Raw genomic sequence first — 27,619 nt, 5'->3', positions numbered from 1 at the left:
AACCCTAGCGTTTATCAAATCACCACTGATAAAAGAAGCTTAGTGCCTTAATTTGTGGCATGATTGTGACGTCTGTGACGTGGGATAGATTCCTTGCTGAAAAACCAATGTCCCTCCATTATTAAAGAAACAGATACAAGTCTCCTGTTTGTTTGTTTTTTTAATGTGCTGATGCTTTAATATGTATGTACAGTATGTATGTATATGATGTGTGCGTGGGTTATTGTTGTTTCAGGAATCATCAAATTAATGTAGCTGACAGTTATGAGGAAGGGCCCAAACATTTAGCACAGGAGTAAGGAGTAGTTATGGACTATGCTTCTTGGAATTGTATGGTTTATCGTTTCGCCGAGTGGCATCATGCTAATTTCATCGAGTGCGTATTTTTGACGTGATTGCAGTGATTTCTTTGTTCAACAAGCCAATAAAACCACGTCAGTTCATAGCGAACATCAAGACAAATGTACTTGTGTTTTTTTCTAAATTGACGTACTTGTTAATAGTTTGTTCAACAAACTGTTAATCAGTAGTATTACACTGAGATCCTGAGACATCTGCAGGAAAGTTTCAGACAGACATTAACACAGCGCACCTGCACACATGTCTGCGCACACACCGCATTGTCAGAGTTCTCGACCCTAAACAATGTGCCTCAGAATGTAGTTTGAACTACCCCATCTCAAGTGAATTGAAACCTGTTTTATGATAGTCAGCTGTTGTCCAATAGTTAGAGATAAAAACGGCTCTGTGGCTGAATCAGGTGCTACGAGGCATACAAGCAAACTTGTATGTATTTGTGTATTTTATGCTGATATTGTGTAAATACCTGCAGAAATGATTCCCATAATGCACAGTATTTCCAGTGTTTAGACCGGTCCCATGTCAGTTCACATTCATATCTCACACTAACCAGCCCAGGGTTCACATGCCATCGTACCAAAACCCAGTTTCTAAATGGTCACAGTCCGGTTGTCTTGGTCTCTACTAGAGTGTGGTTGGTGTTTTCACATCTACCTAAATGAACCAAACTATGGGGAAATTGCTCCGGAGTTTGAAAAAACTGCACCAAACGGACCAGGCGTGAAAATATCTTTAAATTCCCTGCTTCCTGATTCTTTGTTTTTGTCTTCTTACTCCAATTCTTTGATTAGTGTTTTAGTAGACGTGAATGGCAGGATAGATCTTTGATTTCCCCTTTGGCTTCAATTAATGTTTCCTCTCCTGGTTATCCTTATTTCTCAATCACCCTTTCCTTGTGCAAGAGATGACAATGCTTGGTAACAATTCTAGTATTATTTCCAATGGTTACTTGTGATTTGAGTGCCCAGCAGCTGGTAGCCCGTGCCTTCCATTTGATACCACAAATCACTATGTTAAATTAATTCACTCACTTCCTTACTACACTTTATTCCAGCTAATAATTATGACAGCAATGAAGGACCTCCAATTCCTTCTGTCTTGGGCAAGTTTCTCTTTGGTGCCCCAGCTGTCGTTAGGGTCTTCAGTTCTGTTTCCACAGTTCAACTCCAGGTGTTCATTTCAATGTAACCTTCTGGGGTCCAGTGAAGAGCTGTTCTTGTAAGTGAGTCTTGTTGTCTTCTATTGTTAACCGTCTCTGTCTTCTTCTCATAGTGATGGTATTCAAGCTCTCTTGAACATAAAACATTGGGCAAATACGAAGAGGACATCCAGTCCATGGAGCTCATTTGTACTGCTAGATAGATAGATAGATAGATAGATAGATAGATAGATAGATAGATAGATAGATAGATAGATAGATAGATAGATAGATAGATAGATAGATAGATAGATAGATAGATAGATAGATAGATAGACTAATTTTGGTAGTTTATAGCTTGGAAATGAATAGCTGGAGAGAGTTCATGGCCAGAAAAGGTAAAGGTTTCACTAAATAGTTATTATTCACAGTGTAATGAAAATCATAAGCCTGTTTTATGAAGTCGATCAATGAATTGTAGGGATATTTGTATGTTAAGCCTTATTATTTTAAGCGTTGCACCTTAACCTGTAGGCTTCAGTGTATCCATGATGTTAATAACCCAATCATGTCTTTCACGTAACCTGCCGAAACTTCAAGACAAGCTTCTTTCAAAAGGTCATCTCTATTAGTGCTGTCATAATCTTAAGTACAATATTGTGCCATTCATTGAAAGTTTCTGTGCCGATGGAACATCAAGGGAAGTGTAACCCCTTTACAAATGAAAACCTTTTAAAATGTATTGGCAAAGAAAAATGTTTTTAATTTAAAATATGCAATACAATGGAAGGCAGTTTTAAGCATTTTGTGTCTTTCATTCAATGTGCTAGAAAAAAATAGCCTTGAAATAGCTATGCCAAAGTGAAGAAGTGGATTCAATAAAACACTTAATGTCAATTCACAAATAAACTATATTATATTGGTAATAATAAATTTAAAAACGGGGAGATACACAGAGAGACAATAAAACAAGTGAACTTATAGTTTGTGTTTCACAAAGAGCAAATTATACATTATATAAAAGAGAACTACAAGGATACATCTTTTATATTTTTAAAAATAAAAACAAGTGAAGATTTTTTTTTTGTTTTAATATATAAATAAAACACAAATAATGTAGAAAACAAGCCAACAAATGGCACACATGTGGAAGATAAGGAAGAGAAGAACTGGCCAAAGCTATGATTCCCAGAAGAGCTGTTTCCGCTGAATGAATGAGGTTGCTGCTTTCAAGAATTGTAGCTATTGTTTAATTTTTAAATGCTTCCTTTCAACAGCTTTCACAAGTGCTTTCTACTGTGATTAATTAAAAAAAAAAAAAGCATTTTTATAGAAAGAGTGGCATACTAGTCAGTGAAGGTGCCATGCAGCTCTAGGCACCTGGGTTCAGAATTCCAGCCTGGCAACTGTCTTTGTGAATTCTGAGTGTTCCCCCCAAGAAAACAATAGTCTTCATCATGAGTAAACAAAACAAAAGCTCCCAGAGTTATGCCAATTATACTCAGCCTGCTACTGGACGATGGAAGTAGACATTGGCAAACAGCTCGCCTTGTTATTAGAGATCACCGTTACCTCTCTAAGGCCTGACCTAATAATCTGGTCTGCTTCATTACATACAGTTGTGATGGACATAAAAGTTGAGCTGGTATCCCAGTTTGGTAAGCGATTCTCCATTGGATGGAGAACATCAGTGGATGGACGCCCTGGCCATTGAGGTTGGTTTTCCCTTTCCAGGTCAGGATCATATAACTGAAGGATTGGGGTGACTCCCTCCTCGGGCCGCATGTTTCCCTTGTATGCTGGGTGTGGCGGATGGCTGGGGCCCTTGCCTTGCCGTGACACCTCTTCTTTGAATGCTCCGGGGGTACAAGTATGGACAGAACAGTACCTCCCCTGGGACGCTAAAGGGCAGCCCCCATGCATAGCAGTGGTGCCTCAGATTCCAGCAGGGCTCCATGGGAGATGGAGTTGTCTACAATTCTGTTGGGATCCGGGGTGCCACCAGGGCATGCTGCAGTGGTTCCTGAGCCCGTGTGGGTGGTTATTCCGCCACACCTGGAAGTGCAGCCGGTCAATGAGCACCTGGAGTACTTCCGGGTGGGCTATAAAAGGAACCAGCAGCCACCACTCCGAGAGCCAGAGTCGGGAGGAGGAAGGGAAAGCTTGCCGGAGAGGAGTGAAGGAGAAAGAGGAAGAAAAATATTGTGTTTGTGTTGTGTTTGTAGGACTGTGTTGTGCCTGTGGGAACAGGGAAGGCGTTGCTAACAGGCAAAGAAAAAGAAAATAAAACATTTGTTTGTTTCATCAGTGTGCCTCCTGCGTCTGTCTGTGTTGGTTTGAGCGTTGATATAGCACCTTTTGTCACATGGGGTAGCATCCCATTGTTGTAGCTTTCATTCGGACACCTGCAGAGCTACATGGAAGATGTAGTTCTGGATGGCAGCCCTGGTGGCATCCTTGGAGCCCACTAGAGAGTGCTGTTGTGAGGAGGCTTCCCTGTCGAATGGAGGTTCTGCCTTGAGTGGCTTTGGCTTCCTTATTACAGTATGGACACACTAGAAGTACCCCCGGGTTACAGTTAGGGATAGAGTTTGGGTTTGGGTTAAAAAGGAGCCCTTTACCTCAACCAGGCAAATTATAGTTGGAAGAGAAAAAGGGTAACGCTTGCCTGGGGAGTTTTGGAGGAAGAAGGAAAAGAGAAGAAAGATTTTTATATTGATGAGCTTGTGGAAGAAGCCTGTACTTTCTTAGATAAAGAAAAATATTTATTTGAACTTGGGACTGTATTTGGTCTGGTTGTGTCTGCAGTTTGGGACACAATGGCAGACGCTACAGTTCACACAGTTTATATCACTGAGCTTGCTGTACCCTGAGATAATCAGTTTATGAGATATTTGAGTGAAAGAAGTTATCTTGTGTACAATTTGCGACTGAAGCAGAACATCATGGCTGGAGTGCTAAACTCTGCCCAGTGGAGGTGTGATCGAGAGGTTATGTGTCAACATCTACCACCAAGAAACTTTAAAGATCTGGGGATCAGGGGTCAGGAACAAAAAGAAACTATCAAATCTGCCTCTGATGCAGAAGAATAGAGCGGCCAGTGGCTTCGGTTGAAGAGACATGACTTTAGTTGAGCTCCAAAGTAGCAATGTTCAGGAACCCCAGAAGCTGTTGCCAAAACCTCCAGAGACGTAGTGGACTAATCGGCAAAACATCAAGGAAGGAGGATGTCCACTTGAAAACCCTCGGTGGCAGCCAATCTTTCCTATCATTGACACCAAGATCATCTCTTATAAGTGCTTGTGCAATGGATTGTAACATTTTTATCAGGTGTTTATGTAACTGAATTGCAAACAAGTTGTTTTTCACTGGTTATACTGGTTTTCCAATTCATCTAAAAGACATGTAGCTTTTTTTTAGCTAGGCAATTGCAATGTGGCCTAGTAATGAGTTAATGTAAAAGCTGAACTCTAGTCAATTTATTGTTGTGTGTCACTGTGCACAGACTTAGAAAACATACACATGTTTTAACAATGATGCACTAAGAGTAAATTATTAAACTATACATTGTCACAATAACGAGTGTCACAATAACGAGACATACTCAAGATAAAGATTTGGGGCAGCCACCCGTATAATCTGGTATCCCGGCTGCAAAGTCGTTCTTTTTATGAGAATATACAGCACTGAAGTGCATACAAACGAGTCCAAAACAAGACTGAGGGAAAAGGGAAAAGGGGCAGGTTTTTAAAGGGGAAACAGGAAGTGAGGTCATAAGGATCGAGCACATGGTCTTCAACCATTGGATCACAGCCGGATGTGACATCAGAGGGGCCGGAGCTGGTGAGGTCGACTTCCATTGGCTCAGTCCCGGAAGTGATGTCAATAGAGCCAGGTGGACTCCCCCGGGAATGGTCTACAGGGAAGGGAGAAAAAGAGTCAGTGTACTCTGCCACATCCCGGCATGCCTACGAACTGCCTTCACTCAAGCCCTTTAGCTGCCTCCCATGCGCACGTGTGTGTGACAACATTTATATGTATAAATACACAAATTATTGTAAACACTCAGTGAAGGTGAATTAATTTCAGTGATTAACCCTCCTATTATGTTACATGTCCATTTGACCTGTTGGCATTTTGGAGTCATCTAAAATACGGTTTACTGTCAATTTTTCTCCCTGAAATTTTTTGACTTTTCATTATTTAGGTTCATGATCTTACATGAGAAGTGGGGTCACCGTTGGGAAAAGTCTGTACAGAGATTTATACCAAGATGATGTTGTGGGCCAATTTACTTTGAGAGGCTGATGAATGAAGTGACTGAGAGAGAGAAAAGGTGGGATGATGTGGAGATAGTGAATCAGGAAGTGCAACAGACTAGCAAGGAGGAAGTAAGGACAGCTATGAAAAGGATGAAGAATGAAATAGCCGTTGGTCCAGATGACATACCTGTGGAAGCATGGAGGTGTTTAGGAGAGATGGCAGTGGAGTTTTTAACCAGATTGTTTAATGGAATATTGGAAAGTGAGAGGATGCAGAAGAAGTGTACTGGTGACGACATTTAAGAATAAGGGATGTGCAGGACTGTAGTAACTACAGGGGGATAAAATTGATGAGACAGATCATGAAGTTATGGGAAAGAGTAGTGGAAGCTCAGAAAAGAAGTGAGATGATGATTAGTTAGCAGCAGTATGGTTTCATGCTAAGAAAGAGAACCACAGAGGCGTTGTTTGCTCTGAGAATGTTGATGGAGAAGTTTAGAGGAGGCCAGAAGGAGTTGTATTGCGTCTTTGTGGACCTGGAGAAAGCAAATGACAGGGTTGCCTTGAGAGGAGTTGTGGTATTGTATGAGGAAGTTGGGAGTGGCAGAGAAGTACGTAAGAGTTGTATAGGATATGCATGAGGGAAGTGTGACAGTGGTGAGGTCTGAGGTAGGAGTGATGGATGCATTCAAGTTGGAGGTGGGATTACATCAGGGATCGGCTCTGAGCCCTTTCTTATTTGCAATGGTGATGGACAGGTCGACAGATGAGATTAGACAGGAGTCCCCGTGGACTATGATGTTTGCTGATGACATTGTGATCTGTAGCGATAGTAGGGAGCAGGTTCAGGAGACCCTGGAGAGGTGGAGATATGCTCTAGAGAGGAGAGGAATGAAGGTCAGTAGGAACAAAACAGAATACATGTGTGTCAATGAGAGGGAGGTCAGTGGAATGGTGAAGATGCAGGGAGTAGAGTTGGAAAAGATGGATGAGTTTAAATACTTGGGGTCAACGGTACAGAGCAATAGGGAGTGTGAAAGAGAAGTGAAAAAGAGAGTGCAGGCAAGGTGGAGTGGGTGGAGAAGAGTGTCAGGAGTGATTTTGACAGACGGGTATCAGCAAGAGTGAAAGGGAAGGTCTACAGGACGGTAGTGAGACCAGCTATGTTATATGGGCTGGAGACGGTGGCACTGACCAGAAAGCAGGAGACAGAGCTGGCGGTGGCAGAGTTAAAGATGCTAAGATTTGCATTGGGGGTGATGAGGATGGACAGGATTAGAAATGAGGACATTAGAGGGTCAGCTTAGGTTGGACGGTTGGGAGACAAAGTCAGAGAGGCGAGATTGCTGGGTATATTGGAAGAAGGATGCTAAGGATAGAGCTGCCAGGGAAGAGGTAAAGAGGTAGGTCTAAGAGGAGGTTTATGGATGTGGTGAGAGAGGAAATGCAGGTGATGGGTGTGACAGAACAAGATGACGAGGACAGAAAGATATGGAAGAAGATGATCCGCTGTGGCAACCCCTAACGGGGGCAGCCGAAAGAAGAAGAAGAAAAGAATAAGATGTTGCGGGTCATTTTGAACTAGATTGTTTATCGCACAGAAAAATGTGCCGAGACCCAAAACAAAATCATCTCCCTGGGTCCTTGAGGGTTGTTGAGGGTGCTAAGTGGTTGTCTGACTCATGTGAATGGAAGTGTGAATTGTTTTTGAGAATGGCTGATTAGACTGTATTGTATGTTATAGACAGATGGTGACGTAATCCCCTCCCGTGGTTTTGACCTTTCTAGCAGTGCATGCCCAATAAGCACGCAAAATGTTAGATCAAACTATGTTCAGTCTGTGATTACAAATCATGCTATGCATAGTGGACAGGTGGAAGGTCACTCATGGACATCAAGGAAGTGTTGAGGTGCCAGTCAGGTCAGCCGTTAGAACACTTGGTGCTAAAGGCAATTTAAAAAGAGACAGAAAGCAGTCTTTATGTCATTCTTTCAAAGGTATTCACTCAACAGAGCAGGTCTTCGTTGGGAGCTCTATACTGGAGGCAGTTCAGGTCTGAAATGAGACACCTTTCTCTGGAGCATTCACTCTTTTATAGTTGTCTGGCTGGCAGGGGCAGAATCAGTTGCCTTCAGTGGGCGTCTTCACGCTGCTGTGAGTGAAAAAAGTTAGCGACAGCACCCTCTGTCACGCTGGGGTGGGATTACTTACCTTCACTAAACCTGGCAGGTGACCCTCCAATGTGCATGTGTGACAGCATGGAATAAGTTTACACTGGGAAGCCACACAGAGTAACTGGGCAGATTCGGGGTATGTAGGTGATGCTGGATTTGAGTAAAGGTCTACAAGGTCATAACATAACATGAGACAGCTAATTCACATCCTACCTGCTTGGAGTTGAACTGCAGAAGAGAAGACTGTCCATGCTGGGAACAATTAGGAAAACAAGCCTGCACTCCCCAGTGAACTTATGAAAATGCATTCCTTGAAATTTGCTTCCTCTGAAAATGCAACAATCCACCTTAATAAAAGTAATAGTGTCTGTGCGTGCGTCCAAGTGCTGTGTCTCTGTCATTCCAACAGATGGCGCATCACAAACATTATTAGTAATAAAATGCACTGCATTTTTCATTCCAATAGATGGTGTATCACAATCAGTGCCACAGCTTTTACGAATTCCATACCAAATGGCATATAACAGAGACACATGCATTGAATGGTGCCCTGCAAACGTTTAAACACTGTGGTCTGCGTTGATTACTTAGATCTCAACCCATCTTGGATGGGCAGCCCAGCTTGCTGTTTCATATTGCCTAAAGAAAAAAAAAATATTCATAATGAGCACATTTCACAAATATGCCTGACTGACTGAAAAAGTGGACATGAAGCCACAAATAGCTCTGGACTACAGTTCCACTAAAGGAGGGATTGACAACTTGAACAACTTGCATACAGCCGACCCTTTTAGTTATTTTTTTCTAAATTTTAGATGTGCCTAATTACAATGTGTAGATAAATACAAAGCATGAATAATAAATCAGCAGTGGAATAAGAGCAAATTTCACTGATGTCAGATCTTCTTGGAGAAGTTTGGCAAAGTACTTATCACTTCAAAAACCCAGAGGAGAACTGTGCCACTTCAATCCCAGGCAGCTGCAGCCATTTGTGATGGAAATACAAGCTGGTGTTTTCCAGGCCTACAAGGAATTGAAAAGAAATGTATCCAGTGGGTCGGTGTAATGGCAATATGCCAAAAAGAAGCCATGTCTGCTCCTCTCAATACGATAGTAAAACAAGCACCATACATCTGCAGAACACACACACTTCCGTTGTGCTCATCATGTGGGGAATAATGTGCAGATTAAATCATGAATACAATAATTGTATTTCTACAATTCTAACAAATTACTAAAAATGTCTTTACATTGCATCAATCACACAGTGTTATCAAATGCCAGAGTTTTTGAGAAAGAAAATATGTTTATTAAATAGTTAATTACAGTGTATCTTGCATATGTTCTCTCATTTCATCTTTCTGAATATTCTGAACATCTGTAATAAAAGTTTATCAGTTTTTAGTTGGATTCCTGCCCTTTTTCTGACTTCAGGTAAACTTTGAGGGACAATTTGAGCCATACCCTAAAAGCGTCTTTTTTTCAACATAAAAGGATGGCAAACATAAAAAATCTGAAAATATAAAGTCAATTAAGATTATAATTGAGAAATGGTAAAAGTATAATGAAGGAGATGAGACCGAGATCTCATGTCAGCAGCATTCCTGGAAAAAAATAAACCCTTGGAGGTCCGTGATCCGTTTTAACAAACAAAGTTACAATTCTGATGATCTGTCAGTCAGTCGGTTGGTCAGTCAGTCATCGTCCAACCTGCTATATCCTAACACAGGGTCACAGGGGTCTGCTGGAGCCAATCCCAGCCAGCACAGGGCGCAAGGCAGGAACAAATCCCTGAGCAGGACAATTTAGGATTGCCAATGCACCTTACCTGCATGTCTTTGGATTGTGGGAGGAAACCCACGCAGACACAGAGAGGACACGCAGACTCCACGCAGATAGGACCTGGGAAGGCAGCGAGGCAGCAGCGCTTCCACCGTGCTACCTGGGATGAGATGTGTCCTGCGAATGGCACCACCAAAAGAGGCCCCACCCTCCCATTACCCTGAACCTGATTCAACAGGTTGGGTTTGAAAATGAACTCATGGATGGCTAATGCTTTGTGAGTGTGAACAAGTCAGGGTGGATTCCTGCATTGCAACTGATGGTGACAAGGCCAACTTCCACACCACATGACCATGTAATGAATAAAACAGGATTAGAAAATGAACAGATGGATTTTTCACAAAGAAGTGAAAAATCTGCTCATTCTGCTTCCCAAACACGGTCTGACAGCTTTATTTCTTTTCATATATTTGGCTAGAGTACAGTAATAAAATTTTGAATTACTAATAAGGAGAATCAGTACCCTGTGTGTCAGTCATTATTGCAGCCGACTTTCTTATTTACAAATATCATAATTGTATAATTGCACAGAAAAATAGAAAATATACATTCATCCTTTTGTTGATTTCCGAATGAGCTTATTCCAGTTGAGTTTCGCGGAGAAACTGAACCTATTCTGTAATATTTGGGCTCTTTGCTCCAGTAAAGGTTTCAGTGAGAAGAAGGCTATCCTCACAAAATTGGGAGTTCAACAAAAATCAACCCAACTTGGGCTGAACGTCCATCACGGGGCACACTCACCATCAATTCAGTGGGCATTGGGTGGGAAACAGGGTGTCCATGGAAAGCCCTTGTTCTCACTTCCAAAATGTCTCACCAGACTAGAGTTTTACCACATTTTATTGCGAGTTGTAAGAAGCATACAGAAGCACAGACAAAACAACTATGAGGCAGTTCTCGAGTGTGCCTACCCTCACGTATACCAAAATCTGTATTTATTATGGTGGGTACCAATACAGACAGTCTCTGTTTACTTCTCTGTGACTGCCTGCCTTTGGACCTTGTGCTTCTTCTCATACCTTCTTTACATGCTATCTTCAGATTTGTAGTCCCATAAGCTGTTCTGTAGCATGATGGGTCTGATTTCTGGTCTAACAGCAGGCCTCCAGAGCGCCGCTCCATTTAGGAGACAAATCTGATTGCACACATCCAATGACATTTAGCAGCCTTTGCCTTATATGTCAGTGATTTTACTTGATACCCTCATTTCAAGACGTACCACGTGCTTCGTTCCCATAAGACATATGTGCAAAATGCTTAAGATTAGCGTTGTGGGATTTTTATCTGACACGTGAGTAACGAGGACTATCAAGCAGTTGTGCCTTATTGTGGGCATGTCGTGTCTTAGGACTGTGACACTGTTACAGCCATGCTTTTCTTGGAGTTTCCGCTATGTAAATCATGTGACATCAACATTCGTTTGGCTATACGAAAAACAGAGCCCTGGGGATCTACAGGTAGACCCTTCTCCCGTGCTTCCTTTATTCCACTCTTCCAACACGAGGGGGGCACAAAAATTCCCTGAATTTATAAAAAACAAATTATTATTATAAAACTTACAATTCTCTTTCAGTCCCCTTGAGATACAATACACTAGTCCCAGCAATACTCCCATTCCTTTACTTATCTTCCATTACCGTGTCTAGTGCCTCTGAAATTTTTTTCCTGTATTTCTTCGATGGTAGCAAATATTTTTCACTTCAGTCTTGATTTTTATTTTTTGGACAAAAAGAATTTCCAGGTAATGTGATATTTTAAATTTAGGGGACGCAGAGCAACAGCCACATTTTGTGTCCGTTACTGCTCTGTACATTTGTTTGCTGATGATTTCATATGGTCTCTTCAGCAGGGCCGCTGATTAACAGTCTGTGCACAGGGAACAAATCTTTATGAAAAAAAAATGTCAATGTTGAAAAACATGATCATCATTGTCTGTTGAAAATCTTTCTTGGTGGCTTGGAGTAAAAACATTGCTGAAGTGACCTATGTGACGGTAGAATAAATACTAAAAATACGCAGTCAATCAACTCAGCATGGAGCCACTTGCAGGACTGATTGCCCAGACTTGTAGGTACATGGTATCTAGTGGCACATCCTACAACTACACCCTACTCCTGCGCTATTGACTAATTTTGGGAAGATTTGGGCCCCCCCTCCCACCCACATATAGCCTGCTCTGTGGATTGCACTTCTTTAAATAAAATCAGTCACAGTACGTCTCTTCTGATGCCGTGGCAGCAGAAAAAAAGAAGCGTTCTGCCAGGCTGCTTCCATAGATTTTGCACATTGCAGTGCAGTGTGATCATGAGCTGTAGTTAGGGATCACTGGCTGTCTTTAATGGGTGATTGGAGTGACCAAAGGACTAAGGCTCAGGCTCAGGCTCACATACTTCATCTATGGTGAGTCACTGAGTGTTCCTGTGCTCCAGTTATGTAAAAATGTATACAGTGTGGATGCTGGCCCGGACAGAGACAGGCAGACACGTTCATTTTTACCACTACACATTTATTTACAGCTATATACAATGTCCATAAGTGCCACACAAACCCCACAAGTCCCCAAAGTCCTGGCCACAACAATGCCTTTCTTCCTCTTAAGGCTGCCTCCTTGCCTACTCCGCTCCCGACTCTCGCTCCAAATGAAGGGAGGCGGCCCATTTTATCCACACCCGGATGTGCTCAAGGTGCTTCCCGGCAATCTCCCACTGACACGCCCCCGTGTGGCGGAAGTGCCAGCTGTATCCTCGGAAGCACTCCGGGTGTCCCTGCTCCTCTTCCCCTCAGCACTTCCTGGTGTGGCGGAAGTGCTGAGGTCCAGGGCTCCAAAGGCATGGGGGTGCCCCCTGGCGGTGACCACGGTCCCCTACAGGGTGGAGCTTCAAAGCTCTGTACCCTTGGCCCCCAAAGGAACCAGGGCAGTCACCCCCAGATGGTCTGGGGAAGGCGCAAGCCCTCCTCCGGTCCTCCTGGGCTTCCCGGCCACGTCGCTACCCCAGCCACCTCTGACAACAGTACTATAGCTCTTGAGACATTTTTTGCCATAGTAAATTGTTGTATGAGGGGCAGTTGGCCTAAATTTATAAAATGGAATTTACTAGAAAATGGAACAAACCTTAAAAAAATCTGATAATGTCATTTCTCAATGTAGTGTCCACCCTTCTCAATACACTTGCGCCACCTACCTGGCAGTGCCCGGATTTCAGCAGAATAAAAGGTTTTGTCTCATCCTCGCCACCACTCATGTACCACTTTCTTCACATCATCATCGGTTTTGAAACAACGACCCCCTAGATGGTGTTTTAGCGGTCCAAAAAGGCAGAAATCACATGGTGCCAAATCTAGCGAATAAGGAGGAAGTGGCACTATGTCAAACTTCAGTTTTACCAGACAAGCCTTGGTGTTCTTAGCAGTGTGTGGGCAGGAGGGTGGGCATTATCTTTCAGCAAAATGACTCCTTGAGACAGCAGTGCCTGCTGTTTGAATCGAATAGCAGACTTCACATTGTTCTCTAGATAGATAGATAGATAGAAAAGACACTATATAATACATTCCATTAAGTAGTTCTCTCGTAAAAAGCAGACAGACCTAGAGACAGGAAGACAGACATATGTTGGATTTTACATATATAGAGATAATGGACCTGAGTATCCACAGATTTTGGTATCCATGGTGGAGTCCTTGAACTAAATCCCAGAGGTTAAGGACGGCTGACTGTTTATGAAAAAAGTGTGCAGCTGGAAGGTTAAATTTGAAATGCTGTCCAAAAGATGAAACTATGCTGACAATATAAAGGTTAAATACTGAGTAGGTTTCAGAAGGTGGACAAAGATGACTATCATGTAGAGTTGCAAAAGGTAAGAACTTCTCTAGATAGATAGATAGATAGATAGATAGATAGACTAGTCTTGGTAATATATGCTAATATTGTGTAATTACTTGTAGGAATGTTTCCCATAATACACAGTATTTCCAATGTTTAGACCGGTCCCATGTCAGTTCACATTCATATCTCACAGTAATCACCACAGGGTTCACATGCTACTGTACCAAATCCCAGAGGTTTCTAAATGGTCACATTCCGGTTGTCTTGGTCTCTATTAGAGTGTGGTTGGCGTGTTCACATCTACCTAAATGAACCAAACTATGAGGAAATTGCTCCTGAGTTCAAAAAAACTGCACCAAACGGACCAGGTGTGAAAATATCTTTAGATTCTCTGCTTCCTGATTCTTTGCTTTTGTCTTCTTACACCAATTCTTTGGTTAGTGTTTTAGTAGTTGTGAATGGCAGGATAGATCTTTGATTTCGATTTTGGCTTTAGTGACTGTTTCGTCTCCTGGTTGTTCCTATTTCTCAATCATCCTTTCCTTCTGCAAGGGTCAGCAAAAGGACTCCTCGAGACAGCAGTCCCCACCACATTTGGATCGAATAGCAGACTTCACATTGAAGTAAGTCACAGTAACTTGCACTAGTCACTGTCGTACCCCTCGGCATGCAGTGTTCGACAATAACTTGGGTGCACGAGTGGTTATGAGAATAAGACAAAACCTTTTATTCTGTTGGAATCCAGACACTTCCAGGCAGGTGGCACAAGTGCATTGAGAAGGGTGGAGATGACATGGAGAAGTGACAGCATCAGTTTTGTTAAGGTTCATTTTATTTTCTAATAAATCCCCCTTGTATAAACTGATGACAAGAGTGTTGCCCCATAGGAGTTCCCCACCAGGGGCCACTTGCCTGTTCTTCTGAGATGTACCATATCAAAGTGTGCTTGTGTGACCTTCTCGAACTCTGAAATGCTATTAATCATGATCTACCTTCCTTTGCTGATATTTTCCTTTCTGTTCTGCAGTCTTTCTATCTTGGAGACTTTGTGACAACAGCTAGAATGTTAACTTAAGGTCATCTCACGTCAGATGACTTTTCCAGCAATGTCCAAGCCTTCATTTAAATCATCTTAGCAAGCCAGAAGCTGGAGAGCCTCACACTCCTGTAAAGGCCACTCTGACCAACCCACTCCCTCCGACGAGTCCACGACTCACCCTCTCAATTAGCTGTGATTTTTTCGTTAGTCGTAGTGATGGGCTCTGCATGTATGAAAGCTGACAACCAATGAATGCTCATCCGGCGAGGAATAGGGATCAAAGTTGTTTTGGATCTCACAAACAGAACAGAAGCTTGTCTGTCTGATGTCTTGTGTTTTACGTACCACAAAAGAAAAAAAGGAAAAAGGGCCGGGATGGCGGTTAACCCTTCACGCAGCCCAATTTCTTTTAGACAGCATGCTATTGGTTTTCAGTAGAAGGGGATGTCATACTGTGCCCTCTGATTCTGCCTGCATATTTATGAATATTCAGTATTTACTTCTGCGTTTAATCTATGTGTGTGTAATCTTCTAACATTTACTTTCTAATTTTCCAGTGTTTGTTTAGTTTTTGGTACCTTTAATTTTTCGTTAACATGTATACTTGCTCATACTTACCCAGTGTCGCTGCCTTTCCATGACCCACCTGCACTCTGACTAACTGTTTGCTGTCACAATCTGAGAAAGCCCTTTGCATTCGCTGAGAAAATCTTTCAGCAGATGTATAGAGCAAACTTTTCTCAAGAGTGATGTGGCTCTCCTAGTGGTGCTCCTGCTTAGCCATTATTCTTAACTTGTGTGGTCATCTCAGTGGATATGATCATTTTATCCAGCCTTAATAATATCATTGGCAAGAGTGAAGGTTTTTATATCCAACATTTTTCAACATCCAGTGCCATTGTAGTGACTAATGAGAGTGAGACACAGGGCTTTGTAACTGGAATGCAGTGACCAACAGACATCATTTTATTGAAAAACTCTAAAGCTGAAATAGCAATTAGTCCTCCCGTAGCCTATTGTTCGACACAAGCCTAAAATAAAAAAATTTAAAATTATTCTACTTTGCTCTCCACTGATATACTCTCACTTTACTGTCAAAGTCCGACTACTTTCTTACCATTGTTCCTCACCATTCACTCTCACACAACCTTCTTCCTTTCTTCCTCATTTCTAAAACTAAAGAGCAAACCAAACATATTGGATGTGTGTATCACTTAGCTCCAAATACAATTCCACTGCAAAAGATGTATTTTGGCTGACCAGGTTTATTTTTTATTTTAAACAACTGACAAAGGTGAAAGGTCAGCGTTAACTTGAAGAACTTGGGTATCTTTGTGTTCTCCAAATTGTCCAACTCTCCTGAGTTCATAGAGCATCTCTGACTTGGAAACATGTATGTATTTACTATCTGTCCGATAGCATGTGAACTCAGAAATCAGTCCAGGCGGTCTGCAACTCGCCCCAGTGTCATGGGGTGGGCTCTGTGTGCAGAAGAGCTGAAAACAAATGAGGGCTCATCCGGAATTACAATGAACAGAAAGCATTTAGGAGGAATAATACAACTCCAGTTGGCACATTTGGATATTAGGTCATTTGAGCAAATCACAAGTTTGCTATTGTCAGTTCAAGTAGGTAGATAGATAGATAGATAGATAGATAAGAAAGGCACTATATGATAGATAGATAGATAGATAGATAGATAAGGCACTAAATAATAGATAGATAGATAGATAGATAGATAGATAGATAGATAGATAAGGCACTATGTAATAGATAGATAAGGCACTGTATTATATATATATATATATATAGATAGATATAGATATATATATAGATAGATAGATAAGGCACTATGTAATAGATAGATAAGGCACTGTATTATATATATATACTGTATATATATAGATAGATAGATATAGATATATATATATATAGATAGATATAGATAAGACTCTAAATAATAGATAGATAGATAGATAGATAGATAGATATAGTTCATGACCAGAAAAGGTATAGGATTCACTAAATAGTTATTACTTACAGTGTAATGAAAATAATAAGGATAGATAGATATGAAAGGCATTATATTACATGGCCATTTAAAATATCCTAAAGGGAAAGTTAGCTTTTAAAGTTCATCACTAAATGCATGCATATAAGCAGTACGTGTTTCACTTTAGTATATGTGTGTCAATGCATTGGGTTTCAGCACACAGTGTACGCTTCTCAGTATGCGTAGGTATAGTTAAAAATAATATTTTATGTTAAATACGATAACACCTATCTAAAAGGAAGTGCTACAGACTGTCAGCATAATCAGTCTAATTAAAAGTTATGTTGGTAATCAGCATTTCACAATTATGATGACATAAACCATTTTCTAACTAGAAAAAAATCAAGTATTTCTAATTAAACTTCATGGTCCAGCAATGATTTTATTTCTCGATTTTTCCCATTTTTTTTTTTTTAAGACAAGATTTCACAGCAATTGTACCTTTTAAAAAAAAAACTATGGATGAGCATGGTCAGGTCTGCACAATACAATTCATTATATTACATTCATTTATATGACAATCCCATTTAAAGTGACTTGCATATTGTAGACTCACTGTAAAGTTTTTTTTTTTTTTTTTACCTTTTGACAATAAGGAAGTTAAGTGACCAGCTCAGGATCAAACAGTGAATCAGTGGTGAGGACTGAACTGAGAAACCTGTCTTACAGTCCAGTGCCTTGCTTGCTTCATCACAGAGCCTGTACGATTGACTGATACATGTCATGACCCAGATTAAATAAAGTGATACTCTGAACCCTTGTGTAGTTGAGGTGAGCTGCTGACTTAACCCCTCTGATAGATGAAAGACTAAATAAATATTCCCCATGATGAGCTTCTGTGTTACTTGGTCATTTTTTCAAATTCTGCTAAAGAAAGTGGGAGTTACAAACCCAGTCAGACTCAATAAAAAGGTTGCATTTGAACACTCATGCAGAAACATCAAGGCTTGTGCTGCCTGCTTATGCCAGAAGAATGAAAACATGTTTAATTCTTAGGGCAAGGGCTTGGGGCAAAGGGCTGAGCCACCACCCTTCTCATTGAAATGTCACAAGCCATATCCAATTATGGCAATTTACTAAAGTTTTAAATATAAGGAATGCCCATATGGTAAAAGTCTAGTTTTATTGTAAGTTTATTTTGTAAAGAAGCACTGAAAAAAAATAATCTTATTAAAGATAAATGTGCTCATCAAAACAAAAAAATCACCCATCTCTCTCTCTCTCTCTGTAAGTGTATGTGCATATATATATATATATATATATATATATATATATATATATATATATATATATATAAACTGCTCAAAAATTAAAGGAACACTTTGAAAACACATCAGATCTCAATGGGAAAAGAAATCCTCCTGGATATCTATACTGATATAGACTGGGTAATGTGTTAGGAACAAAAGGATGCCACATCGTTTGATGGAAATGAAAATGATCAACCTACAGAGCCCTGAATTCAAAGACGCCCCAAAAATCAGAGTGAAGAAATTATGTGGCAGGCTAGTCCATTTTGACAAAATTTAATTGCAGCAACTCAAAATTGTACGCAGCACTTTGTATGGCCCCTGTGTTCTTGTATACATGCCTGACAACATCGGCTTCTAATGAGATGACAGATGGTGTTGTGGGGGATCTCCTCCCAGATCTGGACCATGGCATCACTGAGCTCCTGGGCAGTCTGAGGTGCAACCTGGTGGCATTGGATGGACCGAAACATAATGTCCCAGAGGTGTTCTATTGGATTTAGGTCAGGAAAGTGTGTGGCCAGTCAATGGTATCAATTCCTTCATCCTCCAGGAACTGCCTGCATACTCTCACCACATGAGGCCAGGAATTGTCGTGCACCAGGAGCCACTGTACCAGCATAGGGTCTGACAATGGGTCCAAGGATTTCATCCTGATACCTAATGGCAGCCAAGGTGCCTTTGTCAAGCCTGTAGCGGTCTGTGTGACCCTCCATGGATATGCCTCCCCAGACAATCATTAACCCACCACCAAACTGCTCATGCTGAATGATGTTACAGGCAGCATATTGTTCTCCATGGCTTCTCCAGACCCTTTCACTTCTGTCACGTGCTCAGGGTGAACCTGCTTTCATCTGTAAAAAGCACAGGGCACCAGTGGTGCATCTGCCAATTGACGTATTCTATGGCGAATGCCAATCGAGCTGCATGCTGCTGGGCAGTGAGCTCAGGGCCCATTAGAGGACATGGGGCCCTTGGGTCACCCTCATGAAGTCTTTCTGGTTGTTTGGTCAGAGACATTCACACCAGTGGCCTGCTGGAGGTCATTTTGTAGGGCTCTGGCAGTGCTCATCCTGTTCCTCCTTGCCCAAAGGAGCAGATACTGGTCCTGCTGATGGGTTATGGACCTTCTATGGCCCTCTCCAGCTCTCCTAGAGTAACTGCTTGTCTCCTAGAATCTCCTCCATGCCCTTGAGACTGTGCAGGGAGACACAGCAAACCTTCTGGCAATGACACGTATTGATGTGCCATCCTGGAGAAGTTGGACTACCTGTGCAACCTCTGTAGTGTCCAGGTATCGCCTCATGCTACCAGTAGTGACACTGACTGTAGCCAAATGTTAAACTATTGAAGAAACAGTCAGAAAAGATGAGGAGGGAAAAACGTCAGTGGCCTCCACCTGTTAAACCATTCCTGTTTTGGGGGTCATCTCATTGTTGCCCCTCTAGTGCATCTCTGGAGAGACCTAAAAATGGCTGTCCACCAACGTTTACCATCCAACCTGACAGAACTGGAGAGGATCTGCAAGGAGGAATGGCAGAGGATCCCCAAATCCAGGTGTGAAAAACCTGTTGCATCTTTCCCAAGAAGACTCATGACTGTATTAGCTCAAAAGGGTGCTTCTACTAAATACTGAGCAAAGGGTCTGAATACTTAGGACCATGTGATATTTCAGTTTTTCTTTTTTAATAAATCTGCAGCAATTTCAAAAATTATTTTTTTGTCTGTCAATATGGGGTGCTGTGTGTACATTAATGAGGAAAAAAATTAATTTAAATGGTTTTAGCAAATGGCTGCAATATAACAAAGAGTGAAAAATTGAAGGGGGTCTGAATACTGAAGGAAGTAAATTGAGAAATAGTTACCGACTCTGCATTCCCCTTAGTCATCCACCTGTGTTTCCCTTCACTGCCACCCATATACAGAAATTATTCAAATCCTTTCACTTTTTACATATTTTGTTTTTCTCAGCCTTGTGATAAAATCATTTAAGTTATTTTTTTCCCTCATCAAACATCACTTAATACCACACAATAAATAAATGAAAACAGGATTTTGTAAATTTGTGCAAATTTATTAGAAATAAAACCTAAAGTATCTATCACACTGACTCAGGTATTCAGACTGTCTACTCAGCCCTTATTTGAAGCGCCATTGGCAATGATCATAACCTGGAGTCTTCTTTGGTGTGACACAACAAGCTTTGCACACCTGGATTTCCGAGTTTTTTTCTGCCATTCTTCTCTACAGGTCTTCTCAAGCTTTGCCATGATGGATTGAGACAGTTGTTTTGTTAACTGAAGCTGGTCAGTGTACACCAAGCTTCAGACGGAAACCATCAGTCCACGGCTATTTTCAGGTCTTTCCTGAGATGTGTGACGATGCGGGTTGACTGCATGTTCCCATCTTCCGTCCGGGAGCCCTGAACCCGACACCGTTGTTAATGTTACTGATGAGCACGACAGTGAGGCACAACAAATAGAGCAAGGAAATGGTGCAAAGTGCTTTTATTAAAATCAAATCAAAACAACAGTGTTCAAATAAATAGTGCAGTGTTTCAAATCTTCAGTAAATAAATAATCCATTAAAAACAGAGATGAAAAGTGGACGTTAAAATCCATTAGAAAAAATCTTTAAAACAACGAGGTTAAAATAACGACTGGAAGCTGTCCTTTTAAAAATCCAGTGCATCCTTCTACTACTGGCGACTCCACTGCGTCTCCAAAACGTGCCCCGCAACAGGGGAGTCACCCTAGCTGCAGCTGACCTGCTCTGCCTACTTCGGCTGATCAGTTCGCCTCACCAACCCCTGGCACCGGTAGGCTCCTCCAAACAGCGACTTGGGCGCCCTGGTTGCTGGGGAATACACGTCCCAAGTCCCGACTCCCACTGCCTTTTGTGGCCTTACGCGGCGAGTCATCTGCTTTCCGGTCACTCCCGCTCCTCACAATAAACTCAGCAGGAGTGACCACTACGACTGCTCCCCGCATGTCGGCCAAACACTCAGGCTCCCTGCTCAGTTGCACGCAAGCCTGCTCTGACACGCTCGCTCTCTCTCTCTCTGTCCTGCAACCGGCTTTCTCCTCCTGCTTCCTGCCTTCTCCTGCAACCTCCCGTTCTTTCCTGTTCTCTTCTTTTTCATTTTCTCCCCCTTAGCCGCCTCATGCTTCTATTTATCAAGAGGACGTGGCAGCTGTGGCAATTAGCAGCCCCTGAGAACAATTACAGATGCGGACCATTTCTCACCTGTGCACTTAGGTGAGAAACGCCCACATGACAAACTCCTCAGAAACCGCTTCGACCACACACCACCACGCCCTCTCGCTAAGCTACAAGTGCGGTGATTATTTATTTAAAACTGGCCCTTTGACATGAGCTGTGGACCCACTATACCACAAGATGTTCCATTGGATTCAAGTGTGGGTTCTGGTTGAGCAACTCGAGGCCATTCCCATGGTTGTCGCTAAGCCACTTCTATGTTGTTTTTGCTTTGTGTCATTGTAAAACGACCCCAAAAGCAAAATGGCTCCTCCACCATGCTTTATCATTGGAATGGTATTGCACAGGTGATGAGATTTGCCTGGTTTCCTGCAGACAAGACATTTTGGTTTCATCATACCAGAAGTGCTTGTTTCTCACAGTTTGAAAGGTCTTTAGTTGCATTTTAGCAAACTCCAAATGGACTTCCTTGTGTCTTTTACTGAGAAAAGGCTTCTGTCTGGTCGGTCAGTCATAAAGCCCATATTATTAAGGTATTGAAGTGATGGGTTGTCTTTCTGGAAGATCCTCCCCTATCTCCTCCCATGTTCTCTGGATCTCAACAAGAGAGACTGTCGTGTTCTTGGTCACTTCTCTTACCAAGACCCTTTTCTCACTATCCTTTAGTTTGACTTGATGACCAGCTCAAGGAATTGTCACAGTTGTTTCAAACTTATTCCATTTAAGAATTTTGAAGGTCACTGTGCCTTCAGTGCTGTGCCTCAACACAATCCTGTCTCTGAGCTCTGCAGGCAGTTCCTTTCATCTCATGGCTTGGTTTTTGCTCTCATACACTGTGTTGGCTGTGTGACATTTTAAGGACAGGTGTGTGCCTTTCCAAATCATGCCCAATCAATTGAATTGACTGAGGTGGACCCCAAACAACTTTCAGAAACATCTCAATGATGATCAGTACAATGGGAGGCACCTGAAGCAAAGTTTCAATGTCACAGCAAAGGGTATGAATGTGAATTTAAAAAATTGTGGAAAATCCTGATTTCACTTTGTCATTCTTTTGGTTTTGAGTGTTGTTTGATGAGCAAAGTCTTTAATTGACATGATCTTAGCACAAGGCTACAACATAAATGTCAAAAAGTGAAGGTGTCTGAACACTTTCTGATTCCACTTTATACTGGGATGCTGCATGAACCATAAAGAAACAACTATATTCCATCTAAATGTTGCACATTTTAAAGGAGTTAGCAGCATTGGGAATGTTCAATTATTAACACTTTCTCTTCAGTTAAGGTACAGAAGGTGTACTTGCAGGACAAAAAGGCAATTCCATGGCTGCAGAAGATTAGTCACATAACACCAAGTACTTACTATAAAGCCGCAAATACCAAACTTGTGAAACTGTGCTGTGAAGGTAATAGAATCAACAGGAAAATGAAATTTGCATGCAAATCCCTGGCTGACATGATGGGTTTTAGTGTGACAGAATCTGTAAAATGAATTTTTAGGCAGCCTGACAGTGTCATGTCAACTGCAGCCAGGTCTGTACGTATTAAAAGCAATTTTTTTTTTTCATGAATGTAAATCAATAATATTGCCGTCATATACACAGACACATAAATGACAAAACATGCAGTGGAAAGCTGCAGTTTCTGACCCAATTAAATTTACAGAAACTATCTGACAGCCCTGCTAAGAATATTATATTTTCTACTGGATTGGATTTTGAATTTACAAGTGCGCACACTTATTTTGATATGCATTAAACGGAGCTCTTTTTGAACAGTTTAAACCGTTTAATTTCTGTTTCACATCAAAATATGAACGTCTGAAGCAGATAGAGCTGTTCTATACATTTATTATTCCATTCATCTGTTGGTCTTCTCAATTGGAACGACTTTTACGTTTTGCTAATATTAGAAGTGGACAACTTGCAGGGCAGAGGTTAGCACCGTTGCTTCTTAGCTTTATGGGCCTGGTTTTGATCATCAAGCCAGTCAATGTCTGTGTGACTCTAGTGAGTTCTTTCCATGTTTTTTAGTTTAATTGCCATGTAAGAAGTATTCTGGTCTGTGTAGGTGTTTGTGCGAGGGTGTCTTGTTGTGAACTCGCAGCACATCCAGAATCACCATGATACTGTTATAAATAAAGTGGATTTATTGTCTTTGTACTCCCTGCTTTGTGCTTCAATCAATACTCACTATTGTCAATGTATTGGCAATCCAGTTGTCCATCAACAATTAAAATATGGAACCAGTGCAGGACACATTTCAAAAGAGGCGCATCGAATCAACAAGCTAATATAATTGTCAGGCTCAATTATGGGACATGCACTGGACCCCCGGAGGTAGTAAAGGAGAAGAGAATTAAAATAAAACTGAGAGACATTATGACCAATGCTGCACATCTCATCTCTGACACACTAACACTGAGGACTTTCAGCCAACAGATTATTCATCAGAAGTGCATCAAGAAACATTATGGGGGCTCCTAAATACCAAAAGTGATATGTCTGCATGATGCCTCATGATCTATCTATCTATCTATCTATCTATCTATCTATCTATCTATCTATCTATCTATCTATCTATCTATCTATCTATCTATCTATCTATCTATCTATCTATCTATCGTGCCTTTCATATCTATCTATCTATCGTGCCTTTCATATCTATCTATCTATCTATCTATCTATCTATCTATCTATAGGCGCTTTTCCACTGCATAGTACGGCACAGCACGGTTCAGTACAGCTCACCTTGGTTCGGCTCAGTTCGGCTCGGTTTGCGTTTCGACTGCAGTTTAGTACCGCTTTAGAGTGGGCGGGATTATTCACGTGTCGTTATAGTTGCGCCGCCTCTACTGCCGTGACACCGTGGAACTTTTACAACAACACGCAGACAACGACAACACTTTAGCTCGATGACGCGCAAGGGTAAGCATCTAAAAAAAGCACATCACTAGCTAACTTTTATCACTGTTGCAAAGCATAAAATGAACTTAACTGCCAGTGTAACATTAAAATGCTGATTCTGTATATTACAGATCTTCCACATTTTGCAAAAAAGTCGCTGCAACAGACCATCTGTTTGGACATTTAACCGTGCTTCAGAGTGGTGGGATGTGATTGTTCCCGGTTTTACAAACACTCAGTGGCTGGAGAACTTTCGAATGTCTGAAGAAACATTCATCCACTTATGCAACAAACTGCGTCCAGCGATGGAGAGACGGGACACAAACTTCCGCGTGTGTACCTTTAAAGAAAAGAATAGCCAGTGACGCAGTAATGACGATTTTCTCCGGCCAATCAGTGACCAGCAGAGTTTACACGTCACGTTTTGGTAACGGTTCGGCGTGCTTGGAACCTCGGCTGAGGTGGTACTAAAAAAAGGACCAGGTACCAGGTACTGTTCCCAGTGGAAAACCCCCCAAAAGTGAGCTGAACTGAACCGTGTCGTGCCGTACTATGCAGTGGAAAAGCGCCAAAACTATCTATCTATCGTGCTTTTCATATCTATCTATCTATCTATCTATCTAGAGAAGTTCTTATCTTTCGCACCTCTACATGATAGTCATCTTTTTCCACCTTCTGAAACCTACTCAGTATTTAACCTCTGGAAAACGCTGGGGATTAGGACACTTTCAGAACTTTATATTGTCAGCATATTTTCATCTTTTAGACAGTGCTTCAAATTTAACCTTCCAGCTGCACACTTTTTTCTTAAACAGTCAGCCCTCCTTATCTTGGGGGGTTTGGTTCAAGGACCTAACCCCCCCCACGTATACCAAAATCTGTGGATGCTCAGGTCCCTTATCTATAGATATATAAAATTCAACGTCTATTTGTCTGCCTGTCTGTCTGCTTTCCATGAAAGAACTACTTAACAGATTTAGATCGAGTTTTTCTCTATAATTTGCTTAAACATTCCGATTGATTTTGCGACTTCATTCATCACGGTAAGTATCATAGTTCGGTTGTGGTACCGAGTTATTTGCGCGAATCTGAGAGGCATGCAGTGGGCTGAGGAGAGCGGGGCAGGGTCCTCTTCACTGAAGTGTCAGCCTCGGGGCGTATCTTACATCTGCTTAGCAAGTAAACAAGAGAACTGCTTAACGGGTTTTTTTTCCTAGAATTTGCTAGAACTTTCTGGTTTATTTTGCAACTTCTCTAATCGCGCTAAGAATCATAGTTCTTTTGCAGGAGTGATATATTCGCGCTAATCCAAGACAGAGGGTGAGGGCCGAGGAGAGGGGGATGCGTGACGTCAAGAATAGGGAGCTGGGCAGGGCCCTCCTCGCTGTCCTGTTTCACTAATATGCATGCGAAACCGCGGGTATGCCTAGTTTAAAACAAAATAAAATGGTATACTAAATTAGTATTAGCATATTTCCAATGCACTTCTTCCCATGCACTTAAAATAATCTGTTTGTTACTTATAATACCTAATATGACGTAAATAATTGGTAAATAGTTGTCATATAGTACTGTACTGTTTAGGGAATAATGACAAAAAAAATTGTACATGTGTACATGTTTAGTACGGACACAGCCATGGGTGGGCCTAACTATAAAGTACACGATAACAGCAACATACAGTAGCATTTTCTTTTTTTCAACACTTACAGATTATTTTCTTTTAAAGACCTGGAAAAGAAAATCATAGAATACAATACAGAATATTTAAAATACGAGTAAATGTAAAAAATTAGACATAGATAAATGAAAGACCTGTGTGTTTGTATGGAGCAGCCCACGCTACTCATGCTGAACCACAGCCACTAGATGGCGCATGCATGCACTTTTACATTTTCTCAGCACTTGTATGCAAGTCACAACCAAAGACCTGCATGCAGCAAATGCCACCATGCAACAACATCGTGCTAATGACACAAATAAAGCAACACAATGTTGAAAAGAAGCAGACACTGCAGCTCAACAACGTGCAAGTGAAGCACCTCAACAATGGAGGGCAAGACTTGAAGTTTTCACTAAAAATATTGTCTATCTGGAAGTATTTTGTCAAGACAAGGGATTAACAGGACTCATATGCCAGAGATATGGCTAAAATATGGTATCGCCAGGGTCTTCTTACAAAAGCCAGTGGGGCAGCAAGCACAGGTGGGTCCATGTCCTCTGTCTGGGTAATTCTTAATAGTAGGCTGACACTTCTCCGAATTCATGAATATAGTATAGTCTTCAGGTTGTTTATTTGTCCCAACGATTACACGCAGCTAGTATAATTACAAATAGAGAAAATATAAATTCATTCCCTCCCTCTGTCTCTCACAAATACACACACTGTGTTAACACTCCAATTACAGACATTGATGCTTTGAAGGACACACAATAATACTAATGACCTGGGGGTGCGAGAAACGAAGTAATGGAATTTGCACCTTCACGTTGATTGCTAGAGACATGGACGCTATCCAGTGACTTCAGACGAATACTGGACTCCTTTGGTACTGTGTCTCTCCGGAAAATCCGTGGGTACCGTTGGTTTGACTTTGTGTCGAATGAGCAGTTGCTCATGTAGCCCCGAATGAGGCACATTACCTGCATTGTGAGGGAGCGTCAGTTACGGCACGATGGCCATGTGGAGCATTTCCCTGAGGGTGATCCGGCTTGTAAGATCCTCATTGTTGGAGACCCGAGTGGCTGTACCAGGCTAATGGGTCACCCACGTAACACCTGGCTGTGGCAGATAGAGGGTCATTTCCGGAGGATGGGACTGGACCCCGTGTCTGCCTGGGGGGTTGCCAACCGGGATTCTGAATTGTTTCGTTGTGTAGTGGGTGCGGCAATGCACTGTACCAGTGCATGCTCCCCAACTTGACTTGACGTTGATTGCTGGTGAATTGATTTAAACTGGACCATTTGGCTTCTTCAGCACTGTTTCTGCCATGCCACTCAGATCTTAGGAGCCACACGCTCCCAGCAGCTTTCTCCATTTGTACCCTCAATCACGCCGACTGGCTCCACTACATGGGTCAGAGGCAACCCACATGCCACACTGTTCTCCTGGCTCTCTGTGAGCCAACCCAAGCCCAGGGTCCAAACGTGAGACTCGCTGGTGGCCTAGCTTCTGATCCAATGGGATGTAGCTTCTGGAAGACGTGACCAAAGTGCTCCGCAAGTGCTGTGTCCACACCCCAATACCTGCTGATCAAGCCATCTTCATTATCTCTTTCTAGTCTGCTTGGAGTACTAGGGTGTTGTACCGTGTACCATTATTTAGGCAGAGTGGTGGCTCTGAGGCTAGGTATCTGCACTGGCAATCGGAAGGTTGCCGGTTCAAATCCCATAAATGCCAAAAGGGACTCTGCTCTGTTGGGCCCTTGAGCAAGTCCCTTAACCTGCAATTGCTGAGCGCTTTGAGTAGTGAGAAAAGCGCTATATAAATGCAAAGTATTATTATTATTATGAATGTAGTGAATAGTCATGCAAAATGGCACCTTTTACT

At 41.8% G+C, this 27,619-nt stretch overlaps 1 protein-coding gene across 7 annotated transcripts in view; it reads left to right on the top strand.

Moving 5' to 3' along the window:
* The window catches only part of LOC120530167 (catenin delta-2), a 1,616,252-nt gene that overhangs the window by 958,121 nt on the left and 630,512 nt on the right, over positions 1 to 27,619 (top strand). The gene's annotated exons all lie outside the window — the stretch shown is intronic.

This window comes from Polypterus senegalus, chromosome 5 (genome assembly GCF_016835505.1).
Source record: "Polypterus senegalus isolate Bchr_013 chromosome 5, ASM1683550v1, whole genome shotgun sequence".
Classification (NCBI taxonomy): domain Eukaryota; kingdom Metazoa; phylum Chordata; class Cladistia; order Polypteriformes; family Polypteridae; genus Polypterus; species Polypterus senegalus.
The sequence above is the reverse complement of the archived record's forward strand: the minus strand, read 5'-3'. Positions and strand labels throughout refer to the sequence as shown.